This window comes from Pinus tabuliformis, chromosome 4_2 (assembly GCF_031772625.1).
Source record: "Pinus tabuliformis cultivar Carrire ecotype Pingquan chromosome 4_2, CPIR1, whole genome shotgun sequence".
In the NCBI taxonomy this organism is placed as follows: Eukaryota; Viridiplantae; Streptophyta; class Pinopsida; order Pinales; family Pinaceae; genus Pinus; species Pinus tabuliformis.
The window spans coordinates 160,183,057-160,210,069 of NC_142304.1; the positions used below are offsets into that span (position 1 = coordinate 160,183,057).

The 27,013-nt window shown below is 38.7% G+C and overlaps 1 pseudogene; it reads left to right on the forward strand.

Annotated features, from left to right (window-relative positions):
- The first annotated feature begins 2,318 nt into the window (after nucleotides 1–2,318).
- Nucleotides 2,319–21,037, forward strand: LOC149168682 (protein NPG1-like; annotated as a pseudogene).
- The last annotated feature ends 5,976 nt before the right edge of the window (nucleotides 21,038–27,013 follow it).

The window sequence follows — 27,013 nt, forward strand, 5'->3', positions numbered from 1 at the left end:
CTCAAAATTGTAAGTTTATCATTTTCCCTTCCTTTCATAGCATTACTTTCTACTTCAACTCTTTTCAGGGAAGCAAGGGATGAGGAGTTTGTTTTCTTTATTTGATGCATATCTAATGGGACTCTTGTATGGCATAAAATTTCCAAAGAAAGGATATGATAATACTTTGCTCATTATCAATTTCAAAAGATTGGCAGATGTGAAGGATATTAACACTCCTAACTTTAGAAGAGAAATGCTTATATATTATTAGAGAAAAACCCCTCGTAAAAAGATGAGGCGTAGTTTGATTGTTGTGGTAGACAAATTAGACACTGGAACTGGTAAGATAGAGGATGAGGAATCAGAGGAATCATAATAAGAAGACAATGACAATGTGTATTGTGACCACGGTGATAGAGGACAGTGAAAAGGATGAAGATTGTTATTGTTCAGAAAAAGTGGCTCCAAATGGACCGTCTAGGAAAAACACCACAGTAACTCCCACTTTTCCTCACTTCCATACCAGTGTTTTTCTGATCTGAGGGGGTCATCTCTAAAGTGTTTTGTTGGTTGGAAATCTGAAAATACACATTCTAACACTTCAAATCAGCAAGCAAAGTGTTCAGATCTGCAATTAATATTTGGAGTTCTAGAAATGGACAGATTCCAGAAAGCTGTGAGTAAGTATCTGAAAATCAGTGCATAAACTTATAATAGATTTGTCTATTTTGTGTGAGTGACTGGTGCATTATATCCATTGGGCAGGAGAAAAAGTGGAAGAAGGAAGAAAACCAGCAAGGCAATTATAAATTGAATCTTGCTGATAAACAAAACATAAATCTGGATTTTGAACCATCAATCTAAGAGAGGCATCACATAAAGCAATGGTAAATAGTCAAATACTTTCATTGACGAAACAAGCTACTTTTATTAATCAGTTTTGGTGCCAGTACAAAGTTTTGAAACAGTCAGATCAAGACTTGTCCAATGGATCTAAGTATCAGATCTTAAGAACCTTCTTGATTTGTAAAAGACACTTGGTAGTTTATGGATTCTGACATAAAATGAAGAAGGAAGATAGAAGATTTGTTGGAGGATGACTGATTGTACAGATGCCTTTTCTTGCGTTCCTAAAGTCTCCTTTACAATGGAAGTCTATTCCAGATTTGCACAAGTGGAGCACTAAACTTGGCACACAAGGTAGTGTTAAATCTAGACAAAGTAGTGTTAAATTTGGCCCTAAAAACCACACTCTCCTTATCTTATCCATTCAATAAATGTAGCACAAGTCAGCACTATCTGCTTGAGTTTTATCCCTTCTCTAAAGAAAGACAAAGGTAGTGCCCTTGGTCCAATTCTAACAATTATTTACTCCTAAAAAATAGAGCCAAATAAATAGAAAAGCGGTACCTCTGTATCTGATTAGTTGATTTATTTAGCACAAAAGCAACATGCTATGTTTGACTGATACACACTGAAATTTAAATAAGACACAAAAGGCAGCACTATCTTTTCTTATTCTCATGACACCCTTTCCTATTGATAGGATTAGCAATTTCGTTGTCCAAAACAGTTGGTTTTCTCTCTAAATAGCAATAGGATACTTTCCAAGAGTAAAGCAATGCTTCTCCTCTAAATATATTAAACCAATTAAACTAAACTGAAATCATAGTGTACGATTTAGATGTATCATAAAGTTTAAGTAATAAGACATGATTTACTTAGTTAACTAAATAACTAAATTACTACCTACAATATAGCGCATATTACCAAAATAACATGGAATTTTTGTAAGACTTAATGGTAAAACAAATATTGGTATCTAAGAGTTTTCTATTACCTCGTTTACACACTTATAGTTTCCAATGCAAAAATCCAAAATATTTATAATTGATGTAATTTCAATTATTTTACAAAGAACAAAGGAAAAATAATTCTGATCCCTACGCTTAATCTGATTGGAATCCTATAATACTTGATAGATAATATGAGATTATACAAATATTATCCATTAATACAGCAATACCTTAACAATATTTACTAACGGGCTGAATTGAATTGAGAACAGCCACCCACAAGTGCTACAATTGTGCATTAAATCACAATACAGAAGAAGCTAGGGATTTCAATGGAGCAAAGCCTTGACCTAAAACATTTCTCAAAACAAAAACTGCTATTATGTAGCTAAAGTTACTAAAAAAACATCTACAATGGGAAAATGCAGGCTGACACCCACAATTTGATAGATTTCATATCCATAACATGCAACAATTAAAAGTGGCATATCCAAAAGGATGGAAACCATTACATGCTTCAAAGCTGCATGAGAATAATTAATGTCGATGCAGGCTATCAGTTTACTACTTAAGGTCATTCTTCTAAAAGAAAAGTCGCTGCAAGAGCTTGGACTGGCTAAAGAAGTTTCTTAACAGTGCAAATTTGTGTTAGAGATAGTCGAATCTGCACTACCTCATGGCATGCCTGATTCCTTTGGAGAAGATGATTGCAAATTGCAAGAGACTGTGAGCAAGGCAGTGGAATTACTTCTAGAACTTTGGAAACAAGCAGGCTTGTTCCATGAAGCAATAACTTCTTATAGAAGTGCTTTGATTAATCCTTGGAGATTAGATTTTGAACGATCAGCGCGAATACATAAAGAGTTTGCTATATTCTTGCTTTATGGTGGTATTGAAGCAGGTCCACCAAGTTTAGGATCTCAAGCGGAGGGTGCATTTTATCCTAGAAATAATATTGAAAAAGCAATACTCTTGTTGTTTATCCTCCTTAAAAAAAAATTCACTCAAAAAGATTCCTTGGGATCCTACAATCATGGATCACCTTACCTTTTCCTTGTCAATATTAGGAAATTTTGAAACCTTAGCTGGAAAAAAAAATTGAAGAAATGATACCTGGTATCTACAACAGATTGGATCGATGGTATACCCTTGCTCTTTGTTATAGTGTTGCAGATCAAGATGATATTGCTTTGAATCTTGTGAGGAAAACTTTAGATGTTGGGTCCCTATAATACTAGTGATTACCCCATTACTATTGTAGTTGTATCCCTTATTAATATTGTTGTGCCCCTATTGTCCCCATATTGTTATTACTGTGCCCCATAGAATCTGTCTATTGTTATTTTTGTGGCTTTATATTATTATTGTTAGGTCGGCTGGGTTATATTGTACTCCTTAGACTCCTATATATAGAAAGGAGGTTTCGTCATTTGAATCATCAAAGAATTGTTCATTTATGTAATGTAACGGAGGTTTACCCCTCGAAGAGGCTGAATTCTAAGGCTTTGATCTATCTTTTCTATCTTTTTGTGAGCTAGTTTCATAACATTTGGTTTCAGAACTTTGGATTCTAGGGTTTCGCTGCTCCAAATAGGTCATCGTGGAATTTTAGCTATAACATTTTTTTTACGACATTTCTGAATCTAAATAAAACCCATTTCAGAAGACATCGCGCTGAACCTCGAGTCCGAATTTCAGAGCTTTTTGCACTATATTTGTGGAGATATGATCTGAGGAAGTTGGTATTTTTGTAGACTCCTGAATTACATTCCAAACAGGTGACCTGGGGAAAATCGTCGAACTTTCTCTCTGAGCATCGAATTGAAAATTCATAAGAAGGTACAGAAAGAGGAAGGACTGTAGTTTCTTGTATAAATTTTTTAGAGACAAAGGTAGAAATAGTGACTCGTGGCATGTAGTACAAGTTCGCTCTACTGAACTAGTCTATAAGCAAGTCACTATGGGAGATTTCGCATAACTCTTCCTTGGAGAATCCAATTTAGATCAGAATGGTGGAATTGGAAAGAGGACATAGAGGGCTACTATAAGTCACAATTTCAGAACTAGATGATTGGAAAGTACAGAGATACATCAGAGGCAATATCAAGCTCCTACAAAGTGAAAAAAGATGTGTAGATTTTTTAAAATTTTTGCTTAAGCTTGGTTTGAAAATTTCTTTTGAAGGAATTCAAAGTGGTTGAGGGGAAAGTACCCCTAGGGTCCTTTGGGTTGAGACTCTACCAGACTGAAAATTGCTTATTCAAAGAAACACACACACAGCCATTATCTTTACTGTAAGCAAATTCTAATGTTGAGGGTACGTACCTAAGGTCCTACGTTCGAGAAGGCCTTTAGGGTCCAAACCCTTCTTGGAGTTCCCTTCTTCTCCTTTGACCTGTAAAAAAAATGAATCAAAGAACACAACAGTACATGGACAAATACTTATACATAAACCATCTTCATGCTATAAAGTTAGTTATAAAAATCTTTAAGTAACTACTTGCATAAGAATTCAAAACAAGAATCTCATAAGCACAAAGAAAGATTGTTTCGGGAACCAAGACGTGTTTCTTTATATAAAGGCAAGTAAATTACATATAACGGAAAGATTTCACCTGAAACACCTTCAGCAGGCTCCAAGCAAAGCTTCCTCCCAGATTCGTTCCAGCCTCAAGCCTCCAACAAGAGCTCCTTCCAAGTCTTACTCAATGGTGATATAAAGAATGAATGATCACCAATACACATGGAAACAAGGGTTTCCTATGCAAAATGGGGGAAGTGCAGAAGGCACCAAGGACTTCAGACCTGGTCTAAGGGGAAAATCTCAGCATAATAATCTTGCTCTCTTTTCTCTCTCTCCTAGGCCTTCCCTTTGATGTCTTTTTATACCATCTCCAAAGTAGTTTTTTTAGTTAGGAGTTGGTTGGGAACAGTTGGGCCACGGGCACTAACAGGTGATCAGCAGGTAAAACCCGTGATCTCTGCCCGAAAATAAGGAATTATTTATTTTTTTAAGTGTTTTAATACATACACGTGGGTTGGGTATACACAGACCCGCGTGTACACGCGTTTAACTCAGGGCAATGTCGCGTATAGGGGATAAAACACTGTTTTTTAAATTTTAGGACCAGGTCTGGAAGGAGGGGTTGTCCTAGGCCATAAGTGCAGCATCACAAACCATCAAAGTGAGATTTGGAGCTATAACAGATGCCCCCTAATATATGAGGTCAGAAGGGGAACATGATGGCCGAAATATATTATGTAAGTACATGGAAAGGAAGTCTTGTCGAGAAACCGAGGAGGACTTCACCAGAATTCAGCCTGCCAAGCCACCAAAAGGAGGTCAGAAAGAAACACTATCTGAGGCGGGCATACCCATGCTCAGAAAAGGTAAAGCATGTCCGCATATCAAGTACAAGCGGATCCACTAAGTATACAAGTATAAATGACTGGAAGATACATAATGGATCATCTGATCATAAGGAGCAAGTACATGTCTGAATATCACATATAAGACTGTCAATGATGCTGAAAGATGCAACGGATCACTGATATCAAAGACTAATCCCAAAAGGTACCTGAACATGATGGAATAGGATGGTACTACACTGCAAACTCAGGTGCCAGCATATAGAATGTCGCCATGACTGACTGCAACATATAAAGTGGAGTGGTATCAACTAGCAGCAACAGGAGAAACTGTCAAGTGAACCAATGAATGTTGATACAACCTGAGGTCTTCACCGACCGCCGTGGTACATATCTACACCATGGGAATAAATGATCTGAAGTCAAACATGTGAGAAATCATTTGATTACCAGTCATTGATGTATACCGTTAACAAACGCGAGACTACTCACCGATAATGATAATGAGCGTCAAGGTACCTAGTACAATCTAACAAGTGTGAATAGATGAGCTGAAGTCGAACACCTGTAAGAATCTATCGATCAGGAGACAATGATGGTTTCCCACTGTCGATAGCGAAGGATCTGCCACTAATGACTGCAAACCCCAAGGTACTGCCAAATGGACTCTAGATCTTTGCCCCAGAGCAATGAGTCGGAGTCGATAGGGAAAGATCCGCTAGAAGGAAGGCATTAAGGCATCCTCCATCAATCTAGCACGAGTGTAACCCGTAGGCCAATAATGTGGAAGGAATCAGACGAAAAAGATGTAGTAACCCAACCGAAGTACATTTCCGGCGTACACAAGATGTGGCTAGCGCACGGCAGAAACCCTCTGAACCAACCAATAATGAAAGCTGACACAGAGGCGAGGTATCCACCAATAGGGTCAAATGGAAACCAAGGTACTGCACGAATCCCAATGTGTGATAATGTATGTTGATGTCGAACACAAGGGAAACCACTCAGTCAAAGACCCATGATACTGATCGATGCTGAGCACAAGCTATAGGGCCAGGGTGTGGCTCTAGGCCTGTCCTCAGAGCAAGGTGTCATCGTTGATAAGGACAAGACCCTCCAGCAAGAAGTCAATGGGGACCTTTTCAAACCGGCATGAGTAAAGGACCAATATAGCTGATGTGATGATAGACATGATACCGACAACCAGGGATGGCTGACTGAAAAATGAGTCAAGAGACACCGCAGAGAGGCCGACTCATGCTAACTTCCCTTGAATAAAAGCACGACTCAATGTGACTATGTTGCAGCATATGATGACTCTGTATAAGTTCGCCATGCAGGAGGCACGAACGAACCCTCCATATGATTGGAAGAGATAACCAATCGGGGGAGAACTGACTCAATAACAAGGTTATGGCATACCTAAGTCAAACTAAATCCCACCCATACAGAGGAGACTTTGTTTTGAGTGCTTTGTTCAAGGGTGACTCGACTGACTCTAGCTGCCAATAATAAATGGAAATAATGTCCCTGTTCCCGCTCCTTTTTGGAATATTTAATTTTTTTGTCTTTTTCTGTTAAGCCGGAAAAAGAATAAAAGAATGCTATGGTATAGTGGAAAGAATGAGTGTCGGTGAAACAGATGATCTAGTTCCTGGGAAAGGAACATTCCTATGCTCAATGCAGGGAGGTGAAAACTAGTCAGTGACACTCAGAGGTATGTTCCTTCCATGGATCAGGGTATGTCAAGCTGTAGAAGTCAAAGGTATGCAAGGTTGATTTTGCAGACGTCATGGTCAAAAGTTGGCTTAAACACGAGTCCAAGTGAAGCCGGCTCTAGGCCAAAAGGTGCAAATGGTCAACATGCAATGCAGTAGTACAACTCAACACAAAGGAGCCTCTAGGGTATAAGGCCAGAACAAAGCAGAGAAGCTAAGAGGAATGAGTCTTCAACGAATAAGTCATGGCGGGACTAAAGAGGACTCCCGAGCCTAGGGGCAAACAATCAGCATGAGTGCCAAGTGACAAAAAGGTACTAACTAGGGCACCCATGATAAGGTAGGCTCTACCACATAAGTCATGATACTTCTAAGCAATGAGAAGGTTCCGCACCATAACTTGGTGGGGTCGATCCTAAGGCAAAATGGAAAAGGAAACTGATAAGTGCACAATGCAGGCGGAAAAACCTAACCTATATGCCAGTTTCAAGAACCAATACCTGTCAGAACGGACCAACCATAAACTTCCAAAGGAGAAATCTTCCAAGTTCTGTGAACATAAATAGGAACACTAGACACGAAGTTAATACATCCCACATATAAACTTCATATAAAATCTTTGTGTTATAGAATACAAAACTTGAAAATGCGTACCTCATATGTACAATATGGTACAGGGGACCACGCAGCCTTGCGGCTTACGCATAATAGTTCTTCTGGACAAACCCTTTGCAGGGATCGGACCAAGGACTCCTTTGGTAGTCATAACTCATGGCTTCAAAGAGTTCCTCCTGTGAAGGCAAAGCAAGATCTGAGAAATCATGAGAACTACAAGGATTAAAAGAGGGAATTAAAGGGTCCCATGTCCCTATAGGAAGAATCTCTCGGTCAACTGCCGGGACCAAGTCCCAAGAAGGAGAATAATAAGTCAAAGGATCCTTCTTAGAAGCAATTGAACATTGAGGACTCAATGCCACATAATTCACTCGTGGCGGGGTAGAGTCTACTTGAACACTTGGAACAAACCAAGGGGCATTCTGCAGTAAAGTCGAATTAGGGTGGTGATTATCAAATGCAAGCTGATCAATAGTGACAATATTCCCGTTATGAGGAAAGCACATTACTTGAAAGAGTGAAGACACCACAGCATTCATAGCATAGACATAATCATGCCCAAGTAGCATATTAAAGTCTAAAGGGCTATCAACCACCATCATATCGATTAAGACAGTCTTCCCACCTAAAGTGATAGGCACTTGAGGAAGAACACCCATAGATTCACCAGGCCTTCTATCATAGGCTAACAACTGACTCTGAGCTGTCAACAACTTTGGGGAACCCAAAGCTTTCGAAGTCAAAGAGGATATAATACTTGCAGAGGATCCTTCATCCACCATACATCGATAGACATTTGTGGAATTAACCCTGACCTTTATTTGAAAAGGTGCAGCGGAAGGAAGACGAGGCTCAACAAGGCTATCCCAATCAAAGGAAACACTCTTAGCACTTGGAGGGGGAGCATTCGAAGTAACTGGAATGCCCCCTATACTAGAAGACTCTGTACTAGAGATCAAACAAACTCTTTTGTTAGGCACTTCACCCCCCAAAAGAGGAGTGTAATCGGCCAGCGATTGCACTGGCTTTACCACATTAACAACCAATGGTTGATGGGATTGATGAGAAACCATATCAGATCTAGGAGCAGAAGTATTTTCAGACTCGGACCATATCTTTTGGACCTCTGGAATACCAGGGCATAAATGAGTAAGATGGTCTCCCTTGCATATCTTACAAGGGAACTTAAGCTTAAAACTTCTACGTCCGGGTTTCTTATCAACCTCCATTCCGCCAACATGACTAGAAGTGGTTTGCGGAGAGTCCTGAACATGACTTGCAGAGGTCGGTGACTCTTTGCTAGTATGACTTGTAGTGACTAGACTCATGCCCCCAGCATGACTTGCAGCGGCTAAAGACTCATCTCCAACATGACTGGCAGAGGTTGAAGATGAAGTGCTAGTATGACTTGCAGTGACTAAACTTGTGCCCCCAGCATGACTTGCAGCGGCTGAAGACTCATGTCCAACATGACTAGCAGAGGTTGAAGATGAAGTGCTAGTATGACTTGCAGTGACTAAACTTGTGCCCCCAGCATGACTTGCAGCGGCTGAAGACTCATCTCCAACATGACTTGCAGGGGTTGAAGACTCATCTCCAACATGACTGGCAGAGGTTGAAGATGAAGTGCTAGAATTATTCTTCTTCTTTGACTTCCTCTTTCTCCTCTTTTTAGATTTCTTGTTACAAGAAGGAGGCGAAGAAGGAACCCCAGATTTCTCTTTGAGAGAAGATGAACAATGAGCACCCATGTGATGCCCTTGAAATAAAGCATTCAACTGAGAAGCTTCAAGAGAATTTGGAATATTCGGAGTGGACCACAGCCAAACGGGTAATCCAACATTCAACCCAGGAATATTCAAAGTGGCCATCAAGGGAGTACCAACGTTTCCAAAGAAAGGAAAAACACAAGGATCCCCTTTTGGAAGGGTACCTTGGTTGGCTTCCACAGGAATATTAGCCATATCTAACTGATCCAAAGACCCTTTCCCTTGCGGGAATATAGAAATAACTCTTCAAAGAATATGGGTAAGCAACCAAAACCTTTGCCCTTGAGGAGGCAACTCCACAACTTCTGAAAGAACGACAAAAAGCCTTTCAAGATCGATAGAGTGGTAACCCAGTCACTCAGACCACAAAGTCCAAAGGTGACTAGACAAAAATAGCTAAAGCCAACTATATACAAGGAGCAAAGAGCACACACTATAAAGTCCCTAAAGATAACGGCCAGTCAAACAACTTCCAAGTATTTCTGCTCCGGGTGATGAGGACCGGACACCAAAATACAAGAAAGTGGAGTCAGGGGCCTTCCGAAGATAGTCTGGGATAATGACGGCCCAGCCCTATCAGCGAAGGTAACAGAGGAAGTTACGCTGACCTCCTAACAACAGCCTGCGCTGGTGCAAGCCCCCAAGCTTCACAAGGGTGCCCTCCAGTAGTACTATCGAGAGTGATACAATGTCAACCTCAGGTGCCACGGGATTCCCCTCCGCAGCCACCTGTGTAGTTCCCTAGGAGAAGCAACTATGGATACCAACTCGTCGCAGAAGCCAGGTGGAACAGTCGTGAGGTAAGTTCAGACAAGTAGGAGAGGGGGTATCTTTCTTCCCTGTCTTCACAGACCCTCGTGCTTAACTCCCAGATCCGGAGCTTTCCTGGTCTTCCTAACGCTATTGGATTTTCTCTCGTTATTCAGACTCCTATGTTTGACGTTTTATGGCCTTGGAGAGTTAACTCTCCACTCGCCTAATCCAAGGCCCTAAAATCCTAACTTGTTGGTGCAACTGACTAAAACAAAAAGTTCTAGTGAATTTTAGTTACCGCTTGATTTTATTAGGCTGTTCTTTAAGTCACAAGGTCACGGAAGTGAAACTAGTGGTGTTTTTTGACGCAAAAAGAAATTAATAAAAACTTAACTACATGCACATGCACTTGTTTTCGTTTTTCGATGAAAAGTAATCTCTACAGGGTTCAAAGGAACTTCAAATAAACAAATTTTTTTGCTTTCTTTTCAAACTCCACACTCACAAAAGCTAACAAAGCTATGTATGCATAAAAAGGGATGCAAATCTATCCTAATGCAACAACTATATGTGAATGTAAGATTTTAAGACTACTCTGCAAACAAAGAAGGAAAGTTGCTCACTTATCAAATTTGTCTTGCCACTAAAATGCTTAGATAGAATATGATGTGCTACCAATCATTTCTTCCAAACAATAAAAACAAGTTCTAAGATAAACATAAAGCACTTTCACTTCGCAAAAAAGGAAATAAAATGAAAAGCAAGTTTAAGAAAGCGAAACTTAAAACTTTCAAAAGATTTTCTTTCAAACAATAAGCAAAGAAGTGTTTTTCAAAGAATGCTCTCAAAAATACTGACACTAATGATTGAAGAATAGGCAACCAAACACTTTTGCGAATTGACACCTTTCAAATGATGAAAACCCAACAAAAATAAATGTGTTTGAAATCGCTCTTGACAATCAAAAGTAGCAATGAAAGTCCAAAAGATCAAAAGAAAAGTCTCAAGAAAGTGATAACAAACAACTTTCTCGAAATGAAGGAGCAAATGGTCACAAAAATGGTTTCGTTAAGCAAACAAAAGGGTCACCAAATCAAAATGAACACAAAGATTGAATCCAATCTTCCTACTCTGCCAAAACAGAGCAGTCAAGATTCTTAACCAGAAATCTTGTGTGTCAAAAAACAATGACGCTTGCAATCAACGAAAAAAAGACTAATACTCCTTATAATTAGAGAGAGTTCAGAACAAGATGCCCCCTGTTAAACAGAGGACTGTTACTGGAAAATGACTGCTTCAAACTGACCCAACCACCAGACAAACATTCAACAAAAAGAAAATTTATAAATCTTGAAAATTATATAATATACACGCCTGCTGTGATATGCAGAGTGCGTGTACACGCGACTGTAACTGAGGAAACCTGCGTATACGCAGGTTCACTTAGTTAAACTTGCGTATATACGCTTCTGTAATCCAGCAAAACAGCGTATCTGAGGATTTTCAAGAAAAATAAAAAATACAGACTGAAAAAACTGGAAAAGCTTAGAGTTCAAGAACAGACCAGACAGTCAGAGCCAGCAAACATAGGGGCTGAGCCTTGATTGGCTTGAAGACTACCCAAACTAGGAACAACAAGAGTGTTGTTCCCCAGCGGAGTCGCCAATTCTGGTTGAGGGGAAAGTACCCCTAGGGTCCTTTGGGTTTAGACTCTACCAGACTGAAAATTGCTTATTCAAAGAAACACACACACATCCATTATCTTTATTGTAAGCAAATTCTAATGTTGAGGGTACGTACCTAAGGTCCTACGTTCGAGAAGGCCTTTAGGGTCCAAACCCTTCTTGGAGTTCCCTTCTTCTCCTTTGACCTGTAAAACAAACCAATCAAAGAACACAACAGTACATGGACAAATACTTATACATAAACCATCTTCATGCTATAAAGTTAGTTATAAAAATCTTTAAGTAACTACTTGCATAAGAATTCAAAACAAGAATCTCATAAGCACAAAGAAAGATTGTTTCGGGAACCAAGACGTGTTTCTTTATATAAAGGCAAGTAAAGTACATATAATGGAAAGATTTCACCTGAAACACCTTTAGCAGGCTCCAAGCAAAGCTTCCTCCCGGATTCGTTCCAGCCTCAAGCCTCCAACAAGAGCTCCTTCCAAGTCTTACTTAATGGTGATATAAAGAATGAATGATCACCAATACACATGGAAACAAGGGTTTCCTATGCAAAATGGGGGAAGTGCAGAAGGCACCAAGGACTTCAGACCTGGTCTAAGGGGAAAATCTCAGCATAATAATCTTTCTCTCTTTTCTCTCTCTCCTACGCCTTCCCTTTGATGTCTTTTTATACCATCTCCAAAGTAGTTTTTTTAGTTAGGAGTTGGTTGGGAACAGTTGGGCCACGAGCACTAACAGGTGATTAGCAGGTAAACCCCGCGATCTCCACCCGAAAATAAGGAATTATTTATTTTTTTAAGTGTTTTAATACATACACGCAGGTTGGGTATACACAGACCTGCATGTACACGCGTTTAACTCAGGGCAATGTCGCGTATAGGGGATAAAACACTGTTTTTTAAATTTTAGGACCAGGTCTGGAAGGAGGGGTTGCCCTAGGCCATAAGTGCAGCATCACAAACCATAAAAGTGAGATTTGGAGCTATAACAGATGCCCCCTAATATATGAGGTCAGAAGGGGAACATGATGGCCGAAATATATTATGTAAGTACATGGAAAGGAAGTCTTGTCGAGAAACCGAGGAGGACTTCACCAGAATTCAGCCTGCCAAGCCACCAAAAGGAGATCAGAAAGAAACACTGTCTGAGGCGGGCATACCCATGCTCAGAAAAAGTAAAGCATGTCCGCATATCAAGTACAAGCGGATCCACTAAGTATACAAGTATAAATGACTGGAAGATACATAATGGATCATCTGATCATAAGGAGCAAGTACATGTCTGAATATCACATATAAGACTGTCAATGATGCTGAAAGATGCAACGGATCACTGATATCAAAGACTGATCCCAAAAGGTACCAACTGAACATGATGGAATAGGATGGTACTACACTGCAAACTCAGGTGCCAGCATATAGAATGTCGCCATGACTGACTGCAACATATAAAGTGGAGTGGTATCAACTAGCAGCAACAGGAGCAACTGTCAAGTGAACCAATGAATGCTGATACAACCTGAGGTCTTCACCGACCGCCGTGGTGCATTTCTACACCATGGGAATAAATGATCTGAAGTCGACCATGTGAGAAATCGTTTGATTACCGGTCATTGATGTATACCGTTAACAAACGCGAGACTACTCACCGATAATGATAATGAGCGTCAAGGTACCCAGTACAATCTAACAAGTGTGAATAGATGAGCTGAAGTCGAACACCTGTAAGAATCTATCGATCAGGAGACAATGATGGTTTCCCACTGTCGATAGCGAAGGATCTGCCACTAATGACTGCAACCCCCAAGGTACTGCCAAATGGACTCTAGATCTTTGCCCCAGAGCAATGAGTCAGAGTCGATAGGGAAAGATCCGTTAGAAGGAAGGCATTAAGGCATCCTCCATCAATCTAGCGTGAGTGTAACCCGTAGGCCAATAATGTGGAAGGAATCAGATGAAAAAGATGTAGTAACCCAACCGAAGTACGTTTCCGGCGTACACAAGATGTGGCTAGCGCACGGCAGAAACCCTCTGAACCAACCAATAATGAAAGCTGACACAGAGGCGAGGTATCCACCAATAGGGTCAAATGGAAACCAAGGTACTGCACGAATCCCAATGTGTGATAATGTATGCTGATGTCGAACACAAGGGAAACCACTCAGTCAAAGACCCATCATACTGATCGATGATGAGCACAAGGTGACCTATCAATAATGAAAATAGGGCCAGGGTGCGGCTCTAGGCCTGTCCTCAGAGCAAGTTGTCGTCGTCGATAAGGACAAGACCCGCTAGCAAGAATTCAATGGGGACCTTCTCAAACCGTCACGAGTAAAGGACTAATATAGCTGATGTGATGATAGACATGATACCGACAACCAGGGATGGCCGACTGAAAAATGAGTCAAGAGACACCGCAGAGAGGCCGACTCAGGCTAACTTCCCTTGAACAAAAGCATGACTCAATGTGACTATGTGGCAGCATATGATGACTTTGTATAAGTTCGCCATGCAGGAGGCACGAACGAACCCTCCATATGATTAGAAGAGATAACCAATTGGGGGAGAACTGACTCAATAAAAAGGTTGAAGATATATTTAAAGAGAGACATGGCAGATTTGAAGACAGATTTGAAGACAGACATGGTAGATTTGAAGACAGATTTGACAAATTTTCTACAAGAAATACTTACTAATGGTGAAAAGGTAGTAAAGGAAACTCATGATGCGAACAAAAGAAATTTTAATCATGATTTCATAGACTCTAATGTGGGATCGAAGACCCACCATATTCCAAAAATCGATATGAGGAAGTTTGATGGCAAGGATCCCGCAACGTGGATATTACAGATGGAGCAATTTTCGATCTCAACAATGTGCAAAACAAACAAAAGGTACGTATTGCAACTTTATATTTGGAACCAAATCAGTTTGTATGGTATCAATGGCTTTGCTCTCATAAACAAACTATCACTTGGGTAATTTTTACGGAAGAATTGACAGCACATTATGAGGATACAAAAAGCAACACTTTTTTTAGCCAATTGATAAGTCTCAAACAAAAGGGTTCAATTATGGAGCACAATGAGGAGTTCCAAAAATTGAACATAAGGGTAAAAAATATTCCAAAGGAGCATAGGATTGATGTGTTCATAGGGAATTTAAAGGATAATATCCAACATGATGTTCACCTTTGGGAACCTAATTCATTAGAGAAGGCATTCAAGTTAGCAAGAAAAATGGAAAGCAAAATTATGGCAACCAGGAAGCATACCACTCACAACTATAAAGATGGAAGTGTTGTTGCCCCTAGTCTTCCACAACCTATAAGGTTGACACCACAATGATTGGAAGGAAAAAGAGCAAAAGGGCTTTGTTACAGTTGTGATAGCGAATACACTAAAGGTCATAAGTGTGCTGAGAAGAAATTATTCTACATAGATTGTGAAGAGGAAGAAGAAAAGGAGCAAGAAAGGTCAAAAGAAGATGATATACTCCAGGAACAAAGCCTAGATAAAGAAGAAATGAATCCAGCCATATCTTGTAATGCATTGGCAAGAATTACCACTCCTCAAACCATCAAGATAGAAGGACAAATCAAGAAGAAAAAAGTGATAGTGTTGATTGATTCAGGAAGTACCCGCAATTTTATTCATTGTAAGGTAGCAAAAGAATTGAATTGCTTCTTATATCCATCAGCAAAGTGTCAAGTGATGGTTGAAAATGGAGGAACAATAAATTACTCTGGAAAGTGCCATAATATCAAGCTATCCTTGGGAGAATATGTATTGACTAGCCCAATGCTTTCCATTCCAATGGGAGGTGTTGATGTTGTACTAGGAGTCCAATGGCTAAATCCTTGGGTACAATAGCTTTTAATTTTCAAGAAATTTTCATGAAATTTTCTATGGAAGGAAAGGAAGTGGAATTAAGGGGTATTGCAGGGAAACCGGGAAAGATAATCAACTCTAACAGTATGACAAAGCTTCTAAAAAGGAACAAAGAGGTGTAATTGCACAATTTTGTTCGCTAGATGTTTCCACATTGGAACCATCTATTTCTCCATATCTCCAAAAAGTCTTGGACAATCAATCCAAGGTATTTGATATTCCCAAAGGTCTCCCACCTATTCGTGATCATGATCATGCTATTCATATGATTCCAGGAAGTGTTCCTCCAAACATCAGGTTGTACAGATATCCTTATGCCCAAAAGAGTGAAATTGAACATATGGTTGCAAAAATGCTAGAGGCTGGTATAATTCAACCTAGTCAAAGTTCTTTCTCTGCTCTAGTAGTATTGGTGCACAAGAAGGATGGATCATGGCGCATGTGTCCGAATTATAGGGAGCTCAACAAGCTCACTATTAAAGATAAGTTTCCCATTCCTGTCATTGATGAATTACTGGATGAATTGCATGGATCAACTTACTGCACGAAGTTGGATCTTCACTCAGGATATCATCAAATCAGAATGAAGATTGAAGACATTCTGAAAACAACGTTTAGAACTCATGAGGGTCATTATGAAGTTTTGGTCATGCCTTTTGGCCTTACCAATGCACCTTCAACATTTCAAGGTTTGATGAATTCCATTTTCAAACCGTTCCTTAGAAAATTTGTGTTAGTATTTTTTGATGATATAGTAATCTACAGTAAGTCTTGGAAGGATCATGTTGAACATGTTGACAGGGTGCTACAACTATTGGAGGAGAAACAATTATATGCAAAAAGATCCAAATGTTTCTTTGGAGTACAAGAGGTGGAATATCTGGGTCATATTGTATCTCATGAAGGATTTAAGGTAGACCCTAGCAAAATTAAAGCCATTAAGGAATGGAAAACCCCCACATCCATAAAGCATCTGTGAGGATTTCTTGGGTTGATAGGGTATTATCGCAAGTTTGTTACGAATTATGGGAGAATAGCAGCACCTCTAACAACATTATTGAATAAAGATGCATTTTCATGGACTCCAGAAGCGACAAAGGCCTTCGAACATCTTAAAGAAGCAATGTGCTAAGCACCGGTCTTAGCTACACTGGACTTCACAAAAACCTTTATTGTGGAATGTGATGCTTTAGGAAATGGAATTGGTGTTGTTTGAATGCAAGATGAAAGACCCATTGCTTTTGAAACTCATCCAATCAAGGGAAAGTTTTTACACAAAGCTATTTAAGAGAAGGAAATGTTGGAAATATTCCATGCACTTAAGAAATGGAAACCCTACCCAATGGGAAGACACTTCAAGGTAAAAACGGATCATGTTAGCCTTAAATACTTTTTAGAACAAATACTATCCTCTGAAGAACAACAAAAGCGGGTCACAAAGATGTTGGGTTATTACTTTGAAATCATCTACAAAAAAGGGAAGCAAAATTTGGTGGCAGATGCACTCTCAAGAAAGGATGAGGATGTTGAAGCATTGTTTTGCACCATTTCTATTATCCAACCAGATTGGATAAATGAAGCAAGGGATGAATGGAAGAATGACGAAGAAGTGTGGGAACTTATTCAAAAGTTACAACAAGATTCAAGTACGTCTGATACATTTAGCTGGAAAAATGATTCGTTATGGTACAAAGATCGCTTATACCTTTGTAAGAATTCCCAACTAAAACAAAAGATTCTTATGGAATTGCACACTTCTCCCTTAGGAGGGCACTCAAGATTTTTAAAAACTTACCACAAGGTTAAGAAGGAATTTTTTTGGGATGGCTTTAAACTAGATATTCGAAAGTTTGTGGCGGAATGTTTGTTTTGCCAACAAAATAAAGTTGAAACAATTAAGACATCGGGTCTATTACAACCTTCATCCATTCCAAGCCAACATTGGGAGGAGGTTTTAATGGATTTTATCACAGGTTTACCCAAGTCTGAGGGAAAGAGTGTCATCATGGTGGTAGTTGATAGACTTACCAAGTATGCATACTTTTGTGCATTATCACATCCATTTAAAGCCAATACAGTTTCTACTGCATTTATGGAAACGATTAAAAAGCTACATGGAAACCCAAAGATTATTGTAAGTAGCAGAGATCCCATTTTCACTGGAAATTTTTGGACATAATTATTTTCTTGCCTTGGTACTCAGTTAGCTCATAGCTCATCTTATCATCCTCAATCTGATGGGGAAACTGAGATAGTAAACAAATGTTTGGAAGGATATATTCGTTGCTTTGTATCTGATAAACAAACACAATGGGTCAAATGGTTGCCTTTGGTTGAATGGTGGTATAACACATCCTTCCATACAGCAACAAAAATGACCCCATTTATGGCACTTTATGGATATCAGCCACCATCCATCACATCATATTTAAGAGAAAATTCTAAGGTTCAAGTAGTGGAACATCACATCGAACATCAACAACAAGTCCTCCAACTCTTAAAGGATAACCTCGTATTGGCACAAAATAGAATGAAACAACAGGCAGATCAACATCGCAGCGAAAGAAGATTTGATGTAGGTGATTGGGTATTCCTACGGCTACAACTATATACGCAAATGTTCCTCAAGCAAGCTAAGAAGGATAATAAATTATAACCAAAGTATTATGGTCCGTACAAGGTGTTGCAAAAGATTGGTACTATGGCATACAAATTGGAGCTTCCTACAGCTTCTCGATTGCACCCAGTTTTCCATGTTTCATGTTTAAATAACGTTATAGGCGACAAGCTCCCAGTTCAAACAATATTTCCAGAACTTAACGAGGAAGGAAAAATTATATTGGAACCAGAAGCAGTCACATAAACAAGAACTCGATAGCTATGAAATTAATCAATTTCAGAATATCTTATCTAGTGGAAGAATTTATCCACTAAATATTCCACATGGGAGGATGAGAATTTTAAACAAAAGCATCCAAAACTACTCAAACCTTGAGGAAAACACTTTTTTGAAGGAGAGGGGCATGTTGGGTCCCTATAATACTAGTGATTACCCCATTACTATTGTAGTTGTATCCCTTATTAATATTGTTGTGCCCCTATTGCCCGCATATTTAATTACTGTGCCCCATAGAATCCCTCTATTGTTATTTTTGTGGCTTTATATTATTATTGTTAGGTCGGCTGGGTTATATTGTACTCATTAGACTCCTATATATAGAAAGGATGTTTTGTCATTTGAATCATCGAAGAATGTTCATTTATGTAATGTAAAGGAGGTTGCCCCCTTGAAGAGGCTGAATTCGAAGGCGTTGATATATCTTTTCTATCTTTTTGTGAGCTGGTTTCATAACATTAGACCTTTCCGAGAAGCCTAATAATAGCCCAACAACTCTATTGGTTGCAAAATTATGTGGACAAAGTTAAAAATATGCTCATGAAGGTGTGCATTATTCACATAAAGTATTGGAAACCTGTGAATGTAAATTTGATCACATGAAAGGTGTTGCCAGTCATTTGCTTGGGGTTGCCCTAGGGAGGAAATCTAGATCTATTGATTTTGACTTTGAAAGAACCAAGATGCAACATGAGGCTCTTATTGCTTTGGAAGAAGCTGCAGTGTCAGAAATTAAAGATCCTGAGGTGATGTTTAGTCTTGTGTTAGAAAATGTTGAGCAACGTAATCTAAACATAGCACCAAACTGCGCAAAGAAGTATTTGGCTATGAAGGCAGGGGCTTCATTAAAAGGCTGGAAGCTCTTGGCCCTTGTTTTTTCAACACAACAATATTTTTCTGATGCTGAAATTATCATTGATGCTGCCTTAGACGAGACAATAAAATGGAAACAAGGAGAGTTATTGCGTCTAAAAGAAAAATTTCAGATTGCTCAGGGACAATCTATGCATGCTATTGAAACTTATAAGCTTCTTCTTCCTCTTTTTCAAGCTCAAAGGAAGCCTGTGCAAGCTGGGAACTCAAAGCTTAAGGATGGGAAGGCAATCCTGGGTGATACTCGTCTTAGTGACTTGAGAGTTCATTGGCACGGATGGAATATGACTGTTGTCAATAAGGAGAGGTCTCAAACCCAATTTAAACAACAACAAAAAATAAAAATAAAAATTGCTATATGTTTTTTTTCCTCATTCCAATTAAAACTCCAAAATGTCTAATAATTAAACTACACTGTAAATTTGTGAGTTGATCAGTGAAATCCCACAGTGGTGTCTCTGCACACCATCACTTCTACGTATTTCGTGATCTTAACATAATTCCACAGTTAGATTCAAATGTACAAACTCAGGTGTATAACACTGTTCACAGGCCCAGCAAAGCAACCGTAAGTAAGTGGGTCGCTCTTATCATTGACTCCTGACATTAAACTCTTGTTTTTTTATATTAACCAGTTCCAAATTAATTTTATTTTTTTTTGACAAGGTTAATGCCCTCGGCCATAGGGCCTGTGGTGGTTATGCTTGCAACCATTCTTTTTCATAAAATGCTTATCGTCATATTGCTATTTGTTAATAAAGAAGCATTTTATTTCCCCAAAACAGAAACGATCTGTAATACAAAACACAACCCTTGTTGACGTGATTAGCCAATTGGACCCTTCAAACCCAAGATGAATAAAGAACATTTATAAATAAATAAACCTAAACCCTATACATAGATTACACACACTTTTTACTTGAAATACCAAAAGATGAACCTTGGTTCCCTTCGACTATCATCTCAGGCGATTTGCTGCATGGCTACATTGAAACTCTACGAGGATCGGCTTTCGAGGGGAATTTTTTTAAAGAATCAAATGAAATGGGAATGCGAGGGCGATAAAAAGGGCGGCCCCGTGAATCGAACCGCCATGGCTATTTACTCTTGAAAAACGGCATATACATGAAGGTTGGATACAGAAAATTTGCAGAAACGTCACAAAAAATAGCCCAAAATAAACATAGTGGAATTATAAAAATGGCTCCAACTAAACATGGTTGAGATTGAATGGTCAATTTAAAACTAAATTCTTTGGAAACTAAAAAGAAGAAACTTGAAGAGGAAGTAGAGAAATCTTCCCTAGTAAAGAAAGAGCTTGAATCTGCCAGAGCAATGATTAAATAACTACAAAGATAGATACAAATGGAATCTATGCAGACAAAAGAGCAACTTCTTATACTCAACCAACAAGTTGCAGTTCTTCAAAACACTGAGAAAAAGTATTCTGAAAAGAAATTCGAGATTGAGAAGAAACTGCAGACTTTGAAAGATCTGGAAATCGAAGTGGTGGAATTAAGAAGGGCCAACAAAGAGTTGCAACATGAGAAGCAGAAGCTGATGCTAAAACTAGACAATGCAAAAACCCAAATTGCTTCCCTCTCTAAAATCACAGAGACAGAGACAATGCAAAATATAAAATATCAAAAATATAAAACTAAAAATCCAAAGGTCAAACAGAGTTGAAACTTTCTCTGATACCATATGTAACATCCCCGAAATAAAAACATGTAATTAATTAGATTAATCTAGCAATTTATAATCAACATGCAATTGTCAAGTAATTAACATCAAATTTCAAAACTATAAGTAGGGATACTTACCTGTTTTTCCGATTGAATGCTAATTGAAGTCTTGTAACTACAACAAGGTTTTGGGGATGACTCTCCACCCAACCGTAGGTCAATTGCACAAGGTCTTGCTACAACTAGCCACCCCCAAGCCCTTAATCAACGTACTGCCGCCAGGGTATCCTTTGTCAGATAACACTACTCTCCCAAGAGAATGGATGATGAAATCATGGAATGATGGAATGTTAGAATGCTTATCATCTTCCTCATCATCTATTAAATATAGCAACATTGGAAGGGCAACCACATGCACACACTCCATGTGTCTACATGCAAATTTATTGCTTTTCTTGTTTTATTTCTTTTGTTTTTACTTTTTGATAGCTTTACTGATTTTTTTACCGTTTTCTTGTTTTATTTCTATTTATATTCCTTTAGAGCTTAGTATTGTTATTTATTATTTTATTATTATTTATTTTTTTCCAGTAGAAAAAAGTCGTAATTTTATTCATATTGATAAAATTACATTTTGTAGATGCTTGAAGCATATGCAGATGGCTGTTCCTGTGTAATGACAGGCAGCAAATAGAAATAACAACACAAAATAGCAGATGGCTATTCCTGTAATGACAGGAAGGCAACAGAAATAACAGAAAAGGAATGTTGTGCCAGCAGGCCTACATTTTCCTGCCTTTTTTCTTCTCTACTTTGCGGCCGACTCCAGTGTTGGGAGTGGGAACAATTATAGCAAGTTGGTTTTCCTCTATGTACATTGGTTGTTCTTTATCAGATTTCGATCCTTCTGAGCTCTGTTCTCGTTTGGCATCGCTTATTTCCAGTTGTAATTCTTGTTGCCGTACAAAGTGATTTGGCTCCAAATTGGGCCCCTCGGTGCTCTCCTCCTGTGTTTTTTCCTGTCTCCTTCGCACGTCTGTGGGTTCTGTGTTCAGTGCCTCTTCCTCCAGTGGTTCGGTATGCTACCAACCTTTGGGTTTTTTCTGTTGTTTCTTGTTCCCTTTTGGCTCCTTACTAGCCCGTGGACATGCATATTAAAGGTGCCCTGTCTACAAGCAGCCACGACATCTGAATGTCGTGTTCTCGTAGTCAAGTTGTTGCATCCACAATGAATTATTAAAATTCAATGTGATGTGATTTGGGAGTCCTTGACTTAGATCCACTTCAACACATATTCTGGCATATGTGAAAATTCCTCGGATAGCTCTGTCTTCATCTGTTTTAAGATGTTTTCCTAGGGAGTTCCCAATGGCTGTTAAAGATTTTCGGTGCCAAAAATGCAGTGGGAGGTTATGCAGCCTTACCCAAACTGGCATCGTTGAAACTACCATGGTATTGGAATCAAAGTCCAGGAACCAGGGGGTGATAAAGAGACCAGCACTACCCCAAAACCAAGGTCCCTGATTAATGATATTGTCTCGTTCCAGTTCTGTGCTAAATCTGACTATGAAAAAACCCTTAGGGCATAGATATATTTCACATTTAGATGACCAAGATGTAAAAACCCATTGATGCAGAGCATCCGCTTTGGGCCAATAACCATTAAATCTGCATATAATAGCATTGTGGATTAAATCTGTGTATAGATCTATTACCTCCGGCAGCGATACAGTAAGCATGCGTGATTCTGGCTTCTGTTCCACTATGTAGGGGCCTGGAAGCTCTGATGTGGGTGCTGAACTGTGTTGTAATGATCCTTTCCTTTGACTGCATCGCGGAAGGAACCTGTAGTTTTTGAACTGGTTCCTTTGCACCCGCCTCACAGTCTCAGATTGAGGATGATGGTTGAATCTTTAACAACTCCATAGTGCTGGAGTGTGTGCTGGTCCTGCATGCAGAGTCCTGAAAATAACAGATTTTGGTATGTCACTGGAGTTCCCAGTTTGATCTGGATCTCCTTTTTTAACTCCAAAACACTCATTCCTTCCCAGATCTGCACACAACAATGTTTGCCTTCTATTGATCTGATAAAGATTTGCTTCGGATCTGACGGATCAACCTTATCCAAGCCCCGATTTACTAGATTGATCTCCAGATCTGGCGGATCGATGGTGGATCTAGGGTTTATATGTCTTCCCGCTGCATAAGAGGGCATTCCACCTCCTGTCAGCAATTTTTCAGGTGCAGCCGTAATGGTTCCAGAGTGTGCTTCTGCGGGTCCAGGCCATTCAATAATAATAGCATAAGATCTATTTGATACATGCCCAGTTGCTCGCAGTTGTCCCTTCTATTGATCATTCGCCGTATAGATCTCAGATATCAGATCTGGGTCATCCCTCGTTATTCCAATGGGAAGTAAGGGCGTAACATTCTGTTTGGCTCCTATTCGCATAACCATTTCCGGCCAGATCGCTTCTTTCTTGCCCTTAAGCACGGTAAAAAGCACAGATTCAAGGTAGTAATGTGTTGTTGTTTGCAGATCTGGTCGTTGGTGGGCTGCATCACCCATACCATGTCCTGTTACAAAGAAAGCAAACGGCGCACAGTGAGACAGACCCTGAAATAGGTAAAAAGAGCTCGTCCATGACCTGTGTGAAGATCGATCTGCCACCGGGGACCGATCAGTCGCAGGGGATTTGTTGTCTGGGCCGCTGCGAAGCCAGATCCTTGACAGTGTATGCGATTCGGTTAATCCAGCGCATGATTTGCTGCGGGAGCTTCCTGCTATCACAGCCCCTTCGCTGATCCACAGTGTGTCGGCGGCGCTGCGGAGTTCTGATACCCTAGCCATCCTGTTCTCCGAGCCGCAGAGCCGAGTTCGGATGGTTATTATTATTTACTATTACTATTTATTATTTATTATTTATTTCTTGCATTTTTAATATTACATTATTTATTATTATTATTATTATTATTAAGGGACATTACAGTTATAGGGTCACCTCTTCAGGTCTCTTGTTAATGGTTCCCGTTTAAAAAATACATTTAATACAAAATAATTATTATTGGTTAGATGTAATACTAATTAATAAAAATAGATAATCGACAAATATGTAAAATATTATTTTCTTAATAATAAAAAGAATAAATAAAAAATTATTAATTTATTACATTCTTTTTGTTTCCTTCTATTAAAAATCAAATTAAATTAACAAAAAGTAGTTATAAAAATATAACCGAAATAACAGTCAGTATACTGATAAAAACCAATTAAAGGGATACATTAGGAAACTAGACCAAGTAACGTTATGGAGCGAGTCACTGACCTACACAACATCCTAAGAGAAAAAAAAGTTCAGAACGATAGAAATACAAAGATGATCAAGATGCAAAATATAGGGGGAGAATTCAACTTGTGTCTCAGAAGCAATATTCGATAGAGCATACATGCAGAGTATGATTTCATAAATTAGTAAACCCAGAAGAAAATGATGACTACTTACCAAGAAGCATTTCAAGAAAACCAGTCGCACATAAATACCTTGTGTGTGATACTAACAGAGTTTTTCATAAAAGAAAAAAAGAGGGTCCCATAACCAAGAGTAATCAAATATTTCCATCCCTCTGACACGTCGCACACTTTTCACATCCCACCATTGCCAAATGATCATCAAAAGTCATCTCAAGATATTCCACATTTACTACCCACTCCATAAGAAAGGTAGTAAAATGATGGAATGCATGAGTGAGATGACGATGGGAAAATTAATCATACACTAAAGATACATTCTAAAGGAAGGTAATCAAGTGAAAATGATGTTTTATTTAATGCAACTTCTATAAAAATCAAGGAGAACCTGGGGTTGTTAAAAATCTTTCATGAAATCCCAAGTGACATCCCCTGTGACTTGGAGGATATCCCATATATTATGTTATGCAACTAGCTCAAAAAATAGAAGAAAATATAGATCAATGACTTCAAAATTAGCGGGGAAACCTCCTTTACATTACACAAATGAATAATTCTTTTATGATTCAAATAAAAAAACCTCCTTTCTATATATAGGGGTCTAAGGGGTAACAATATAATCAAAGCCGACATAACAATAATAATGTGAGGGCACAATAATAACAATAGTGGGCTTCTATGGGGCATAATAATAACAATATGGGGAAAACATGGGTACAACAATAACAATAAGGGCTACAATGACAATAATAATGGGGGAATACACTAGTATTATAGGGGTCTAACATGCCCCTCTCCTTTAAAAAAGTGTTGTCCTCAATGCTTGAGTAGTTTTGGATTCTTTTGTATAAAATTATCATCGTCCCATGTGGAATCTTCAACAGGTAAGTTATTCCACTTGATGAGATACTCTTAAATTGATCTATTTCATAGTTGTCGAGTTCTTATTTCTGTGAGCGCTTCAGGTTCCAATATGATTTTTCCTTCCTCGTCAAGTTCTAGAAATATTTTTTGAACTGGGAGCTTGTCACCTATAACCTTCTTTAAGCATGAACCGTATAAAACTAGGTGCACTTGGGAAGATGCATGAAGCTCCAATTTGTATGCCCTAGTACCAATATTTTTCAACATCTTGTACAGACCATAATACTTTGGTGATAATTTATTATCCTTCTTAACTTTCTTGAGGGACATTTTTTTGTATGGTTGTAGTCGTAGAAATACCCAGTCACCTACATCAAAACTTCTTTCACTGCAATGTTGATATGCTTGTTGTTTCATTCTATTTTGTGCCAAAGTGAGGTTATCCTTTAAGAGTTGAAGAACTTGTTGTTGATTCTCAATGTGATATTCCACTGCTTGGACCTTATACTTTTCTCTTAAAGATGATGTGATGGATGGTGGATGATATCCATAAAGTACCATAAATGGGTTCATTTTTGTTGTAGTATAGAAGGAAGTGTTATACCACCATTCAGTGAGAGGCAACCACTTGACCCATTATATTTGTTTATCAGATACAAAGCAAAGAAGATATCCTTTCAAATATTTTTTCACTATCTCATTTTTCCCATTAGATTGAGGATGATAAGATGAGCTATCAGCTAACTGAGTACCTAGACAAGAAAATAATTTTATCCAAAAATTTCCAGTGAAAATGGGATCTCTATCACTTACAATAATCTTTGGGGTTTCCATGTAGATTTTGTATTGTTTCCATAAATGCAGTAGCAACTGTACTGGCTTTAAATGGATGAGATAATGCATAAAATTGTGCATGCTTGGTAAGTCTATCAACTACCACCATGATGACAATATTTCCTTCAGACTTGGGTAAACCTGTGATAAAATCCATTGAAACCTCCTCCCAACGTTGACTTGGAATGGATAAAGGTTATAACATACCTGGGGTCTTAATTGTCTCAACTTTATTTTGATGGCAAACCAAACATTCTGCCACAAGTTTTTGAATATTAGATTTAAGGCCATCCCAAAAAATTCCTTCTTAACCCTGTGATATGTTTTCAAAAATATTGAGTTCCCTCCTAACAGAGAGGTGTGCAATTCCAGAAGAATCTTTTGTTTGAATTGGCAATTCTTACAAAGGTACAAGCGATCTTTGTACCATAATGAATAATTTTTCCAGCTAAATGTGTCATATGTACTAGGATCTTGCTGCAACTTTTGAATGAGTGCCCACACTTCTTCTTCATTCTTCCATTCATCCCTTGCTTCATTTATCCAATCTGGTTGGATAATAGAAATGGCACAAAGAAATGTTTCCACATCCTCATCCTTTCTTGAGAGTGCATCTGTAACAACATTTTTCTTCCCTTTTTTGTAGATGATTTCAAAGTCGTAAACCAACATCTTAGTGACCCATTTTTGTAGCTTATTTGAAGATAATATTTGTTCTAAAAAGTATTTAAGACTATCATGATCTGTTTTCACCTTGAAGTGTCTTCCCATTAGGTAAGGTCACCATTTCTTAAGTGCATGTAGTATTGC